This window comes from Sinocyclocheilus anshuiensis, unplaced genomic scaffold (genome assembly GCF_001515605.1).
Source record: "Sinocyclocheilus anshuiensis isolate Anshui unplaced genomic scaffold, SAMN03320099.WGS_v1.1 scaffold777, whole genome shotgun sequence".
In the NCBI taxonomy this organism is placed as follows: domain Eukaryota; kingdom Metazoa; phylum Chordata; class Actinopteri; order Cypriniformes; family Cyprinidae; genus Sinocyclocheilus; species Sinocyclocheilus anshuiensis.
Window position 1 is genome coordinate 36,158 of NW_015540897.1, and position 16,518 is coordinate 52,675.

Genomic DNA, 16,518 nt, shown 5'->3' on the forward strand with positions numbered 1-16,518 from the left:
ACAACGAAACACACGGCGGGCTAGAGTGAGCGGAGGCTGGCTTGAATGAGCAGCGGCTAGAGTGAGCAGAGGCCGGCTTGAGTGAGCAGCGGCTAGAGTGAGCGGAGGCCGGGGGCTAGAGTGAGCGGAGGCCGGCGGTTAGAGTGAGGAACGGCTAACAATACTACAGCGAGAATAAAAAAAGTTACGCCTTCTTTCTTTGCGTGAACATTTGGGCGGCGTTATGCAAATCTTCCCACATCGTGACATAGACATGTGGGGGCGTGTTAGAACGAGTCATTTTAGGTAGGCGTGGCTGACTCTTAACTTTTATAAAGAATATCTCTTTGGATTTGAGACTTTAGTCTTTGCAACTTTACAGATCTTCTTTATTATTATTATTATTATTATTGCTGTTGTTGTTGTTGTTGTTACTAAATAAAAATTACTATAGTAATATTTCACTGTAAAAAAAAAAAAAAAAAAAAGCTCTGAAACATACAGCACATGTTTATTTAATTACAATATATTTAATTCGTCATTTCTGCATTTTCAAATGTTAAGTTATCAAGCTTTTTGGTGGAAAACGCCAGCAAGACCTTAAAGCTTCTCTTTGTTGACAACAGATTTAAAAGTGCTTCTCATTACAAGTTTGGAAAAATGGTTGGCACATAAGACGTTCCTAAATGCTATAATGTTATAAGCGACCCAAAATCAGTGCAGATGCAGAGAAGCATTTACTCATGAAAACACAGTTCATAAGTTGCTCGCGTTAAAAAGAAGGCAGTGCTGCGCTTCACTCTGAAACATGCAGTGCATAGATCATTTTGATTAATCGTATAGCCCTTGACTGACTTGCTTTCCTGGAACAAAAATTAGAAGTTTGAGTAGAACGTTTCTTCCATACAATAAACGTGAATGGGGACAATGGGCTGTCAAGTCCCATAAAGGACAAAAAAACCTCAACAAAAGAAGCATAATAGCAGTTCAAATTAATCTTGCAGTATATTCCAGTCTTCTGAAGTCACACACGAATGCATTATGTGAGTAATGGACCAAATTTAAGTTATTATTCACTAAAATGTTGCTTGACAGTCATGGTCACCATTCTCTTTCATTGAATGGAAAATAGCAGCTTGCACAGTGTTATACATATCTCCTTTTGCATTCCACACAAAACAAAGTCACAGAGTTTTGGAAAAACACAAGGGTGAATACATAATAGGGCTGTGCAAAAAAAATCTAATGTGATTTTCATGCGCATCTCCTCAGTAAAGCCGTAGTTCACTGACAAGCTACACAAAATCGCAGGCAATTCATTGCCGATTTTGAACGCGATTTTGTGTAGCTTGTCAGTGAACTACGGCTCTGTGTAGTAAATGGCACTTCATCTGAAAGCACGTGCTGGAGATTTACTACTAATCACAGGAGCGGCTTCACTGACGAGATGCGCATGAAAATCGCATTTGATTTTTTGCACAGCCCGAATACATAATGACAAAATATTCATTTTTGTGTTTACTAATCCTTTAAGGAGTTAATTTACCACCATCCTACAAGTATCCAGAGACACAGCAGATAACATAAGGCCTCGGGGACATTAAGACAATCCTCTAAATAACACTGCTTGTGACAAACATCCAATTTTCCAGTAAGGGGACAACCTTTGTACGGATCGCCAGTCATACTTGTCATCTGTCCAGCCGCATTTACCTCCTACAGTTACGCCCCGTCTCCTGTTAGCGCTTTTCCTCGCTAAGCATCATGTAAGAGCGGCTGGAGCCAGATTCTCCCTCTCTTTCCTCTTCAGCCACAGATGCGGCAAACGGTGCAAACTGCCAATCTCCATGAATCATCCGGCACTGTTAATCATGTACCCTAAGGAGCAGAACTGATTAGCGAGGGTCTCAAACTGATTTAAATTGTTATTTGAGACTATATAAAGCATGGGCCTAAACACTGCCATTTAGTCACATTCATTAAGCACTGTCGTTACTCAGAATACTACTTTGCCAAGTCACACAGACTGGATCTGTGGACAGAGAAACACAGATAGGATAAATGATGCTGTATGCATTTCAATGGGAAAAGGTGTTTTATAATTATTCAATCATAGACGAGTCACCATGGGTTGAGTAGAATGTAGAATGAGAGGTGCAAACTTAACGGCAAGCCATTAATGGAAGCATTGATAAAACAGTGCTGTTCAAAAGTTTGGGGTCAATGAAAGTCTGTAAAAACAGTAATATTGTAAAATATTATTACAATTTACCATTTTCTTTTCTTTTGAATATATCTTATAATGTAATTTATTCCTGTGACAGAAAAGCTGAATTTTCAGCATCATTACTCCAGTCTTCAGTGTCGCATGATTCTTCAGAAATCATTCTAATATGCTGATTTGCTGCTCAATAAATATTTCTTATTATCATCAATGCTGAAAACAGTTGTGCTGCTTAATTTGTTTTTGGAAACCATGATACAGAATTCTTAGATTTTGCAATACAAAAATATTCTTAAGCGGTCATTTTTAGAACCATTATTTTTTTTGCATTTCTATATGCTTTTGCTTTTCTATATGTTTTTATCATCATGCATTCGGACATTTTTTGTAGGCCTAAGCCTAATTCTCATTATTCTCAATGGTGATTTTCATCAAATTATTGTCAGTGTAATAGAATGATTTGATTTCAGTCAGCAAATATAAAGCCAGCACCATTCAAGGTTTTTTTTAAGCAGTAATGAGAATGTATGAAATATTTCTTTACCATGAGATTTGAGGGGTAAAATGGTATTTTGCATCAAACTTATGTCACATAGCAGAAAATCTTTGTGGACTTTAAAAAGTTTCATTTTCTTTAAACATTATAATATTTATCATTTCTTTTGTTTATTTGCTGGGGTGAAATAAGACCCTTGACATGAAAAAAATAAATAAAAACAGCAAAAATATTCCAAACGTGTTAAAGTGCAATATTGTGAACAACTGCACATTATTTTTTTGTTTGTTCGCAGAAGTCAAAAAGTGCACAACTGGGGTCGTGCCAGACTGGATTAACTCTCTGCTGCCAAGTTCTCAGAAAGCTGCTTTGACCTTCTTCCTGTGGGGCCTGAAATTTACAAGGTCTGAGCGCCGGTCCTTGAGAGCCGGAATGTGGAAAGACGAGCGAGCTTCCTACAGACTGTGATTAAAGCCTGGATTTATACGCCTGTGCATGATGCCACATGTTGGAGCTTCAACCACCAGCTATGTGTGAAAGCTGCCATAAACCAACAGCATGATATAACCACCAGCGGACAACATAGACGTCATGACTCAGTTCAGAACATGAAAACAGCTGAGGGAACTTCTCAGCCCTCATGTTCTGTTTGGTCGTTTACTTCAAGACAAGCACAAAAACTACATTTAACCCTAACAACTTTCAATCTCATGAAAATGTAATTTTCTAACATTTTCTACAAACAGAAAAAAAAAAACATTACTGTAATCTCATTTCTGAAAAGAGAACACCTACTTTGTGACCAAAAGTTAAAGCATCAATAATATCTGTCTGAATGGTTTTAAGTCAGTAGACCATTTCTAAAGAATTACGTGAAAGTAAAGTTTAATTTCAAAATTAATATTTTTAATTTTAACATATATAGCATTGTGGATGCTGGTACCCCAAACTTACAGAAACTAGAATCTCAAAAAATAAGGTCTAAATTAACTAAAGAAGAAACACTGCTTGTAAAAGCAACAATATCCTACAAAAGAAAATCTATGATTACTGAATTTATATTAAAAAAATAAAAAGAAAAAAAGAACATACATCTAAATTCTCTTTCAAAACAATTTATTTTAACAATTATTTGTGCACCATAAAACAATGTTAACTCAAAAGCACAGATTTGGAGAAATGTAGTATTACATCACTTGCTCACTAATGGATCCTCTGCAGTGAATGGGTGCCGTCAGAATGAGAATCCAAACAGCTGATAAAAACATCACATTAATCCACAAGTAATCCGCCAGATCAATTAACAAATTGTAAAGTAAACAGCTGCATGCTTGTAAGAAACAAATCCATCATAAATGCATTTTAAACCATCACTTCTGGACAAAATACAAGTCCATAATCCACAAAGTTTCCTCCAATGAAAAAGTCCATCCCCTGTTGTCGTCTCACATCAAAATCCACTGCCATATTTGTTTAGAACGGTTTTGGATGCTTTTTTACTTGTAAACGGTGCTGTGCAGATTTCTCTCCCGATTCAGGCAAGATGGGTTTTTCACTGGAGAAGCAATATTATGGATTATAGACCCATATTTTAGTCAGAAGAAACAGTTTAAAGTTCAAAACGCTTTAATGATTAATTTATTACAAACATGCAGCTTTTCACTTCACAAGATGTTAACTGATGGACTGGACTGGTGTGGATTATTGTGATGTTTTTATCAGCTGTTTGGACTCTCATTCTGACGGCACCCATTCACTGCAGAGCATCCATTGGTGAGCAAGTGATCCTAAATTCCTCCAAATTTGTTAACATGAAAAAGCAAACTTATCTACATCTTGGATGGCTATAATGTTTAACCAAGAGTTGCAACAATGTAACAACTTTTTATAATCAAATATTGTACAAATTAAAACGATTTGAAACATTGAAGGTACACAAAACTACCAAGTCCTAAAATGTCTCATGAAAAGGAGTACAAAATGACACTGATAATGAAAACTGTCATACTGATCACAGCTGACCCTGTCACCATGTCAAACTCTATTAGCAAAGAACTGCTACACACACACAAACACACACACACACACACACACACACACACACACACACAAACATATACATATGACACCCTGTAGGCCTAGTTTACCACTTTAAAACATTATTTTAATGACAGAATGTTCAAACCTTTTTCAATTACAAAAACTTACTTTTTTTAATTATCATTACTTAGTCCAGCCCAAAATGCCTTAATTACAAGCTAAACATAATAGCTTATTAAAAAGCTATCTTTATGATTCTTCATAACCTGCGGGTATGAAGAAAACGCATAAACTCTGAAAATGAAACGTGACACACAACTACTCCGAGAGTTACGGTTTAACACACACACTGTTTTGATTGTTTCATCTGATCGCCCACAAGTTTCTTTATCTTATTGAAGTGATCAGTGCATTTCAGCATAAAATCACTGGAGAACGCATGCGAGTCGCCGCTCACCTCTCCGCAGCTCCGCCGCGATCGGATGCAACGCTCCGGACTTTATTCCCGTTGGAGAGCGCGCCAACCACGGATCCACTCACCGACGGATTCCGCCATACTGGATTGTGGCGAGCGGATCACGTGTCGAGTCCCCGGCGCATGTCCTCCAGAGGCGGGCGCTCACAGTCAGTTGAGCCCGGCGTCTACATTCTCACATGGGGTGGGAAGAACCGAACGATTCCGATTCCTTGACAGTGCTACTACGAATCTTTTGAGCAGTAAATATTTGAAATAAGAAATGGAGTTCTTGTATATTACAGCCCTTTGAATTAGTATTAATATATAACTCATTACAGATTTCTACAGATCAGATATAATAGGAAATACATTTAATCTAATTCTTTCAAAATGGACGTTGTGATTTTTAAAGGCGGCATTGGTCCTCCTAACTAGGCTATATGTGAAAAAACAACCTATAATATTTTATAATTCATTTACTTTTATAAAGTACTACTGACTACAAACAAACTCATATTGTGTATATTTAACTACACATTGTCATATCAACAGCCTACGCTGAATTAAGTTTCTTAAATATAACAACTGTTCTTTTGAATCAGACATGACGACAATAATTACTCGGTAAATGAATACATTTTCATTCAGAAACAAGGTGATTTAAGTGTTTAGGTGTTTGCAATCACTAAAGAAAAGGACAGTATGTGGCGTCGTTCACTTTTTTATTCACTAAAAAGAATCGACTCATAAGAGCCATTTATTCATGAATCGAACCTTACTGTTGATGCCGTACGTTTTTGATTCACTAAAAAGAACCGATTCTTACGAGTCATTGGTTCAGGAGATCCACCTAACAGGTTTCTTAAAGGGTTTTTTGCAACTGGGCACTGGAAAAGTCATGGAAATTGATACAATCTTTAAAAAAAAAAAAATTATATAGGCTACAAATGCGGCTTATGCAAACAAGGTTTTATAAACCTTAATTCTCTGTTAATGGCTTGCATGGTTTTCACATTTTTATGTTGCATGAGTACTACTTTTTGTACTATTAATTTGATTATTTTTTGCTGAACTATTTAAGTTGTATAAAGATCTTCAGATATGACATATTAAGATCTATGGTCCAAATATTTGATACATGCTGTATACATGCACTATAGGTGAAATCTCTCTTTCTTTCTCTCTTACACACACATCTGTTCTCAGCTGACTGTGCCTGATAGTTCTTGACCGTCATGTGAATGTAAAGCGATGTTGCGGTGGCCGCTGTTTCTCAGGTTGCCCCATCTAATACTCAGAGGACTACAGAGTTTCATTCAGTACAGAGATCCACTGATCATTTAGATCAGGGGTGCCCAAACTCGGTCCTGGAGGGCCGATGTCCTGCAGAGTTTAGATCCAACCCCAATTAGACACACCTGAACCAGCTAATCAAGCTCTTACTATGCATACTAGAAACTTCCCGGCAGGTGTGTTGAGGCAAGTTGGAGCTAAACTCTGCAGGACACCGGCCCTCCAGGACCGAGTTTGGGCACCCCTGATTTAGATTGTCTTGTATTGTACATGATGCCAAGGAAATGGGCCTTTTTGTGTCCCAATCCTCACATTTGCATGCTTTTTGTCCCCTATGGAACAGAATAGGACACATTTTTACACAGCTCTTTTATATTCATTGACGGATAGTGTCCACATCTGCCAAGCTCCAAACAGGCACATGCACCTGAAGACATTTACCGTAATATTTAAATCACAGAATTGTCATACCTCTTGTATACATACTATTTTATTGGCACTTTTTACAAATACATGTGCAATCTTCAATTACATTTTTTTTTTTTTAAATAGAGCCACAAATCCCATCTTTAATGTCTTAAGATAAAATTAAACCAGTTGAAAAAAGCATAAAATATATTCCTCTTAAATTGATGGTGTTGACCTGTTGCACCTTCAGAGGCATTGACCTTCTTGACTGTATTCAACAAATAAATTCATACAAAAATGTGACAATTTAAAACTGTTGAACTGATATTAAATTCTTCATATTAAAAACTGTGTGTGTGTGTATATATATATATATATATATATATATATACTGTATATATACACACATATATAATACGAAGGCCTGCTAATATATAGAGGCAGTCAGTAATTAGAGTAATTTCCATCTGTATGGACTGCAGTGTGCTGATAACAGCGCTCTAATGGCTGCCCTGCCGTCTCATTTTTCACTTAATGACAGATAGAAATGAGGAACTAATCTTAAATAATTTCAACTTTTAATTTTCTGATATATATATTTCATATTTTTTATTGTTATTTTTAGGCCCTATTCTGCACCCTGTTGCACCCGTTACCCATTCGGGTGATTTTATATTTTGAGAACTCAATGTTTGATTAATACCATATATATATTTCATATTTTTCAGGTCCTTTTTTGGTGTTTTTATATGTTTTTGAATACTTAATACCTTTTAAGAAAAACACCATATATATTAAATTTTTTTAATTGCTATTTTTAGGCCCTATTTTGCACCCTGTTGCATCCGTTACCCATTCAGGTGTTTTTATTTAATGTTTGATTATTTAATACCATATATGTTTCACATTTTTATTATTATTTCCAGGTCGTATTTTGTACCAACTTCATGTAAAACGCCTACTACTATAAATAGTACTAGATATTTCTGGAGATGAGCCTTAATAAAATATTCAGTTTGTGTAATTCCCGTGGCTGTAACGTTTGTGTTCAGAGTGAGTTGTTTGGCAGAATGAGCTGCTGCAGTTTTCGCATGTGTGTCCTGTGTTTAGCAACAGAATTACAAGCCATTACACCTGGCCTGGTGACAATAATTATCACTTCCAAGCAAATGTAACTAACCTAATTACTGTCTACAGAGTTGTCAAGCTTCAAAAGCTGAACATGAAAACAAAAACAAGAGGGCAAATTAGCTCAATTAGATGCCAAGAGGAAAAAGCACTGTGCTGTTGTTATGATATGAGTTATTTTTCACTTCTTTATGACTTTCTTCTTTCCATCTTTTCTCTTGGAGTTTTCTCTGCTCTTCATCAAAAGAACTTTAATCACACTCGACTGCAGAAGAAAACATTCTGCAGCAAACTGATAAAAACAGAATCCTTCTGCTGATAAAGCCGGCCAGACACTTCTGTGATGACAATCAGCTGTGCACTTTTCTGTTGATGGAGGGAAAACACACACCAAGTCTTGCAGAGGTTTTTGATCCACTAAAGTCATCCTCTGGATCTGCGTCTCTCCATCAACGGCCCTTTTAACTGTTCAAGATGCTTTGAGGTATAGCTAATGTTGAGCAACATAACTGAGGTTTGGAAACACTTACTGCAGTCACTCAAGAGTCTAGTGGTGCCATCGGAATGGAGCTTCATTTCTGTGGCATTAATACAAAACAAAACATTTCAAAGGCCATTGTGAGAACAAAGCATTTCTTGTGCAGTTTAAAGGAATAGTTGAGCTAAAAAAAAGGAACATTGTCATCATTTACTCACCATGTTGATCTGGCCCCATAATTTCTTCCATTAAATGCTACAGCAGAATGTCCAAACGGTTATTTTCCATACAACAACAAATCATCGTGACCACGACCTTCAAATTCCAAAATATCAAAAAGCAACACCAAAGTACTCTGAAAAAAGTCAATACAACTTGTGCACTATATTCCAAGTCTTTTGCAACCAACAATTAAGCAAACAACCAATCAATAAATCAATCAACATTTATTTATATAGCACATTTAAAACAACACCAGCTGACCAGAGTGCTTTACATGTATAAAAATAACTCAAATATACACATAACACAACACAATCTACAACCAATCTACAATGGTAAAAATAATTCTTTCAAAAGTTCAGGATCAGTACAGTTTTTTCACCAAGGCTGAAATTATTTGATCAAAAATTATGATTAATACAAAGTAAAATAAGTGTCTTTGATTTTAATATCTTTTAACATGTAACTTATTCCTGTGATGGCAAAGCTGAATTTTCAGTATCATTATTCAGTGTCACATGATCTTTCAGAAATCATTCTAATATGCTGATTTGCTGTTCAAGAAAACAGTTATACTGCTTGATATTTTTGTTATTTTACGAATCCTAATGCTTTATTTCATTCAGAAAACAAAATGATCTCACCCAAAGTGTTTGTGCTGTTTTCAAGCGTTCCAGGTAGTAATTAGATTACAGTGAATCCAGGAATTTGTTTACATTCAAAAATGAGCCTGTGACTTTTTTAACTGCACGCTGCACTTTTGGGGCCTGTCTGCCATTTGTCACTGTAATTAACTAAAGAGACGGAACTCTGAGCATGTACAGCATGTTATGTACCTCGCGCCTGAGCGCGGCTGAGAAACTCAGACTTCCTCTCGATTAATAACACCGGATGTGGACGCTTCAGACTGATGAATCTCAGTAAATGTCAGTGTTATGCAGAGCAGCCTCATCACAGACAACAACGGCTTTTAGCGTCTGAGCGCATAGGTCACCGGAGATGGCAAGCGGGGGTTTGCAGGGGAAACGCATGCACTGGGTGGAACGACCTGATAAACCGCTGTCTGTGCCACACTATTTATCTCTGCTTTGCAGGGGCCTTATATAAACCCCATAATACTGTGGTCATCGTGAAAGAATTCATATAGTTTTAGCTGTCGTTGGAGAATTGCTCATTGAGCAGTCGGTTTGTAAGTTGTAGAGATCAAGTGGTTAATCCCCAGTTGAAAATAAGTTTTATCTAACTGGCACAGTTTAATATAATTTCACCATAAATAGGCATAGACACTATGAGCTACGAGCTAACAGTAATATTACTAAAGTAAATAGAATGGGAAAGTTCATCCAGACTAACCTTGACAAAATCTCGTCTGAAAGATTATGTCTTGAAGACATTTTCCGGGTGGTTCCTAGATACAGAGACAGACCTGAGAAGTCATACGAATTTGTACAAGATACTGAAATAGAAGAAAGTACAAAACCTAAACGTAGAGGGAAAAAAACATTAAAAAGTCAAACATTGATATGATATAAAGTTATACAAATTATTACAATTTTTTTTATGAAAGTGATAGTCAGTTGTCATGAAACTGAGTGGTTGCTAAGCAGCTGATGAGTCAAGTTTATTTCAAGTCAAGTTTATTTGTAGGGCGCTTTTCACGATACAAATCATTGCAAAGCAACTTTACAGCAAATTTAATTTCTACAATATTTAGTGGTAGCTTATCAGTGGTGGCTGTCAGTTAATGTACATATGGCAGAAATGTACGGAAAAATCAATTTAAGACGTAATAAAACAGACGATGAACACTATTAACAGCAATTATTATATGATGCAATCAAACTTATAGCGAAATGTGGTAGTTCTGTATGTTGTTTCAGGGTTGGCATCATCTGAGGTCCTCTGAGGGGTTGGCATCATCTCTTCTCATGTGTTCTGGATCCAGACTGAAGTTTGTGTAAATCAAAAAACAGAGAAACAAATAAAGACATAATTAGCGTAGCTGCTGTTCCAACCAAGCAAAATTGATTTGTTTAACCCAAACTAAAGAATAATAATGTGCATTTGATCAGATTTAACTGCAGTACAAGATTATGAGATGCATTATTTGAATGCTTGGCCAAAGAGATGTGTCTTTAATCTAGCCTGTCTATAGCTGGACATACTGTTTTTCCACGCAATTCTAAAAATTCTGATTTGAGTAATTGTTCAGACGTTGCTAGGTGGTTACTAGACAGACAGACAGACAGACATACAGACAGAAGGACGGATGGACAGACAGACAGATAGATGGATATTACAAAAAGCAGATATAAGGACAGACAGATAGATAGCTATTACAATAGGCAGATATAAAGACAGACAGACAGATATAATGATAGACAGATGGACAGATTGATCGATAAATAATTGTTGCAAGGCAGCTGATGCAGCTGGTAGTTTTAAGGCATTGTTTAGTAAGATGTTTAGTGGTTAGACAGACAGACAGACAGATATAAATAAAGATAGATAGCTAGACAGACTGGCAGACAGTAGTGGTCCACCGATATATCGGCCAATATTTGGCATTTTTCAAATATCGGCATCGGCCAATAAGTTTTTCTGTTTGGCTGATGCATTCATGGTGGGACTTTTATTTTGAATAAAATATTTATATATTATATTAAATAAAATTATATCGGCTTTATATCGGCCATCGGTCACCCTGCTTTCCAAGATATCGGCATCGGCTGTCAAAAAACCAATATCGGTCGACCACTAGCAGACAGTTATAACAACTGACAGATAGATAAGACAGATATAAGACAGACAGACAGACAGATAAAACAACAGAAAGACAGGAAGAAAGACAGAATGATAAACCTAATGGAGCGTAACAGGATGTGTGCATGTCTGTCTGACTCCTGAGCAGGACCACCGTTTCGTCTCTGGAGGTTTTGCACCTTTAAAGAGCTTCAGTAAGAAGGGTCGTTCTTTTGGAAATAGACATCTATTAACCCCTCAACAGAGTGCAATGCACGAGAGGCTGAATCCCCAACCACTGTGCTCCGTCAACACATTCTGATGCTGGACAAGGGATCTCTTCAAGCTTTCATCTCGTCTACTGTTCCTGGTTGCAGTGCTGAAAGCTCCTTAGGGAACGGCTTGTTGCCAGCTATTTCTGTGCCATGCTGGGCTCTGCTGTTTGTTTGTTCTACACATCTGACAAACCGAATCCTGTCTCCCACAGGTTTCTCTTATATAAGGGAGCCAATTAGTGCAGACACTCCTAACAGGATGTGAACAAGGACTGTCCCAACATTAAGCTGTGGGCTAGAAATCTGATAAAGGATAGAGGCTAATACTAGGCTCATTAAAAAAAAAGTCAGAGCCCATTTGCATACTGTAATTCAGTCTTTTTCTAGTCTTATCGTGCGAGGGAGCACTGAATAGCAACGGTTTATGAAGATGCAATATACACCCCCGTTAACAATAATGTTCTAAGAACATTTTCCTAATGTTTCCTAATCATGAAAATGTTATTTCTAATTGTTCTGTTTAAGTTCCAAACACCCAGATTAAAAGAATTGTAACAAAAGTTTTCCCTTGGTTATATCAACATTCTGAAAAAAATTACTCACAATAAAATAATGACATAATTTACTTACCCTTTGGACTTTTGTGACACTTTTATCACATTTCCTGTTTTCTTGGAGAGGATTTGGACACACTGAATGGTCATTGTATGGAAAAGAGCTGCATATGGTTCTTCAAAATATCTACTGTGTTATAGAAAAAAAACAACAACAAATGGGAAACACATTAGAGTGAGTACATGATGCCAGAATTTTCATTTATTGCTTTAACAATACTAAACTGTATGCTTGTTTTAATTTCATTGCAAGAATGAAGTGACAGTACAATATACTATAAGAGAAATGTATTAAATTATTCTGTGACAGAACCTCTCATAGTTTAACACTTGTCTTTATAAAATTGCATTACTGTCTGCTGTACATACAGTAACTATTATGTTTTAAAAGGGCAAGCAATTGTGACTGATGACACTGATCTGTTAATGCATTGAGCAAAGCTAAACATAATTTGCACAGGGAAGTCTTGCAAAAATGTTCAAAATGAGGCTTGAATGAAGCTAAAAGTCTGAAAGAAATATAAAAATATAAACCAGTTTTGTGATTCTAGAACCAGCACCCTAAAATGCTGTGCTTTTTGTATGTTGCAAAGTCATTTGCATGACTGTAAATTTTAATGGGATAAATTCTATAGCAAAAAGCTTTCATGCTGCATGATGTTGCATGTGGTCTTTAAGGTAAAAGGGAAAAATTGCAAAAAACAAACAAAAAAATGAGACTGACAAATGCACAACATTCATAACAGTGAATAATTGCTCTCATCTGCAGGATCCTTTCAGGAAAAAAAAACACTTTGACGATATTCTGCTAATTATAACAGTCAGAATCAGAAAGAGCACATCCCTCGAGATAAGAGATTTAACCTCTCAGGAGATAACAAAATTGTCTAATTTGTACACGAAGAATAATGGCGTCCAGACAATGAGGATGTCAGGATGCATGCTGTGTTCACTATTAACAAGTAAATGCAACACTCAGGGCCATAACACATCCACACAACACAAATAAATTGCTGCTTTTGCACCCATAATCTAATAACCCCCTTTCTGAATCATCTAATTAAGATTGTATACATGGAGAAAAGAGGCAAACAAACAATCAAAGTGCCTGCACGTCCTGATAACCTTATTACTACTTCAGGTTTGTTTGTTTTTGCGCAGATTTTTATCATTGTGCTCAGACTAGCATCTGTCCTCAAATAAAGCAATAGGCCACTCGAGGCCATCATGTGATCTGTAAAAACACACATAATCTGTAAAACAGCACTAAAGCGGTAACAGCACTATTATAAAAAACATCAATGATCAATAAAAAGTTAAAAGCTGATACTTATCGGAATAAACTTTTGAGTTATCTTTCCCGTTGCAGTGAAATCGTCCAGTAGCAAGGCACGGTAAGGCAAGGCAAGTTTATTTATATAGCACATTTCATACACAATGGTAATTCAAAGTGCTTTACATAAAAGAAAAGAAAATAATAATAAAATAAATTATCACAACAATAAAACAAGGAATTTAAAAACTTTGAAAATGATTTAAAGGGGTCATATGATTTACATTTCCGACACGTGCTTGTGGTTTTCGGCCAATCACAATGCAACGGGTCAGCTGGCCAATCAGTGCAGACTGCGCTTGTCAAAGGAGGGGGTTTTGTTGAAAACAACGTGTTTGAGAGAGGCGGGGCATAGAGGACCTACAATAATGTACAGTATTTGAAAAAAAAAATTCTTGCAATGTTTTTTAGATGATAGTATGCTGATTTAGTTACTGCTTTGAGTAACTAGCGTGTTAGGCGGTTCAGTGATTCTCTTGTGTTGGAGCCGATACCAAACAGCATGATCTCTGATTACTCATCCAAAACCATCTGATACCACCAGAAATCATTCTGCAAAGACAGCTGGGCCATACAGATAATGGCAGCATTTAAGCCTAATAGTCTACTGTGTTTAGCAGATTTAAACACTGCTTTGCTCTCCGCTATTCCCATTCTCCCATAACACGAACTCAATCATTGCTCACTAGTTCTATCTCAAATTCTATTGAAGGGATGTTATAATAGACATCATTTTTTCCACCCTGATGTCCACTTATAATGTAAGTGTCACAGAATCAGCCAACTCTCCAGCACACACCCATCTGTTCTCAATCAGCATAGTACTGATCGTCTGCACCCATCAGGATTCATTAGCTTCGGCATATACAGTATAAACCAACGCTCACCAGTCACTCTCTGTCTGTATGACTACACCCTAGATCTTACCTGCTTCATCATCTTTAATAAAGCTGTTGAACATTTCAGTGAGTCTCCTCTTCTTTGTGAGTGACAGTAAAAAAAAAAAATGCCATGACTATTTTCCACCTTCATTATAACATTTAGAATTAAATGGCATGTTTGTTTGTTTTTCAAATAGTTTTCACTGCCCTTCCTTCCTTCCTTAAATTTACTAGCAATTTCTGTGTGAACTGTTTCACCACCAATTTTTTTTCAGTGTGTATATATCTTCGGAAGTCATATGATAGCTTCATACTGTCAGGGATTCATCACAGTCACTTCAGTCACCATCCAGAATAATTACCCGATCACAGTCACCTGAGTTCTGATCACCATGCTATTATTGTTAATTAAAACTAAATCTAAAATTAAAACCATTAAAAATTTGGTAGTTCTAGAATTTCATATTCAGTAACTGAAATGAAGCTAAATTAGAATAAAATATAAATATTAGAAGACAACAATTACAAATATTGCTTTGGAAATTAACTGAAATGAATAAGCTTAAGTTGAGGTAGGTTTAATTTGTTTGTTTTTTTGCACCAAAACAGTTTTTTTCATGACTATTTTCCCCTCTCAATTTTATTGTATTTTTTTTGTTGTAAAGTATTTAAATGTAAAGTATGTATGCATTTATTTATTTCACGGTAAAGAAAGTTTGAGCTGTAAAAAACACAGTATATAACTATATTCGGTATATAAGATATCTCCTGAAGTCATATTCATACCAGTTATTGTTAACTTAAAAAAAATTATAATAATAATTAAACCAATAAAAAAATTTCTGGGTAACTGATAAACGAAAAGCTAAACGTCAAATGAAAAAATTACAATTGTTGCCTTGGCAGCTTGTTAAAGTTACTTAAGTTAAATGACTAAAACTAAAATACAAATAAAAAAATTAATTAAAGCTTTATATAGAAATATTTTTAAAATCTAAAACTTCAACTTACTATCAGTAAAAAAACAACTTTAATTTCAGTCTGTTTCTGACGCACGACTTCAGAAGACTTGGAATTTAGTGAACTCTTATTATTTTTCTTTTGGAAGTTTAACGGACGTGGTCACTATGAACTGTTGTGTGGAATAGAGCTGTGTAAAGATTCTTCAAAAACTTTTTTACTTTTATTTTCCACAGAAAAAATAACAGCATTCAGGTTTGGAAACACTAGAGGGTAAGTAAATAATGACAAAATGATGATTTTGGGGTGAGCTATACCTTTACGTCCCCGTTAGATGGCTGTAATTGTAAAACTCCGTCCCTGTGATCGTGTGTTGTGAGTTGCCACTGGCATTTGGCACAAACACTCCGCTTTCTCTGCTCCGCTCCGCTATAGGCGCTGTAATTGGATAAGAGGGAGGAGAGATTAATGGCTCGGTCCCCAGTCCATCAGCCAATCCTGTTAAATGCAGCAGGCCACAGAACGGCGCAGTGTAGGAGCTCTCGGCTCCAAATCGCCAACAAGTGACACGTCCTCCTGGCACCTTCTCCAGTCTCCTGAGCATCTGCCAGCAGCCTCTCAGCTCTTCATCCCTCCTCTCTCTCTCTCTCTCTCTTCCAATCAAACTCATTCAATTGGATTTCTTCATCTCAAGCTCTCTGAGAGGTATCAGTCTGATTTTAAATCAAGAAACAGACAAAAGAGAATATCAATAAGGAACAAGATCATGAAATAAGAAATAAGATCATGACAACAAACTCATGAATAAAAAAACACGTCACAACTAATGAAGATTTGCAGAAACAAGCGTTGTTTTTATGCAAAATAAAACTTTGATTTGCAATTTGACTTGGACAAATTGGATTCAAAATGAAAAGAAAAAATATGACAATGACTAATTCCTGAAAATATACTTTATTGTAGAGGTGTGCATAATTTATAAACTAAA

General features: G+C 36.2%; 1 long non-coding RNA gene across 1 annotated transcript in view; it reads right to left on the reverse strand.

Annotated features, from left to right (window-relative positions):
• The window catches only part of LOC107688959 (uncharacterized), a 12,883-nt gene extending 7,521 nt beyond the window's left edge, over nucleotides 1-5,362 (reverse strand). Inside the window, exons 1-2 of the long non-coding RNA XR_001634285.1 lie at nucleotides 5,197-5,362; nucleotides 1,693-1,857 (exon numbers count right to left, since the gene is read on the reverse strand). This is a non-coding gene — a long non-coding RNA (uncharacterized LOC107688959). The remainder of the gene's footprint in view (nucleotides 1-1,692; nucleotides 1,858-5,196) is intronic.
• Between the last annotated feature and the right edge of the window lie 11,156 nt (nucleotides 5,363-16,518).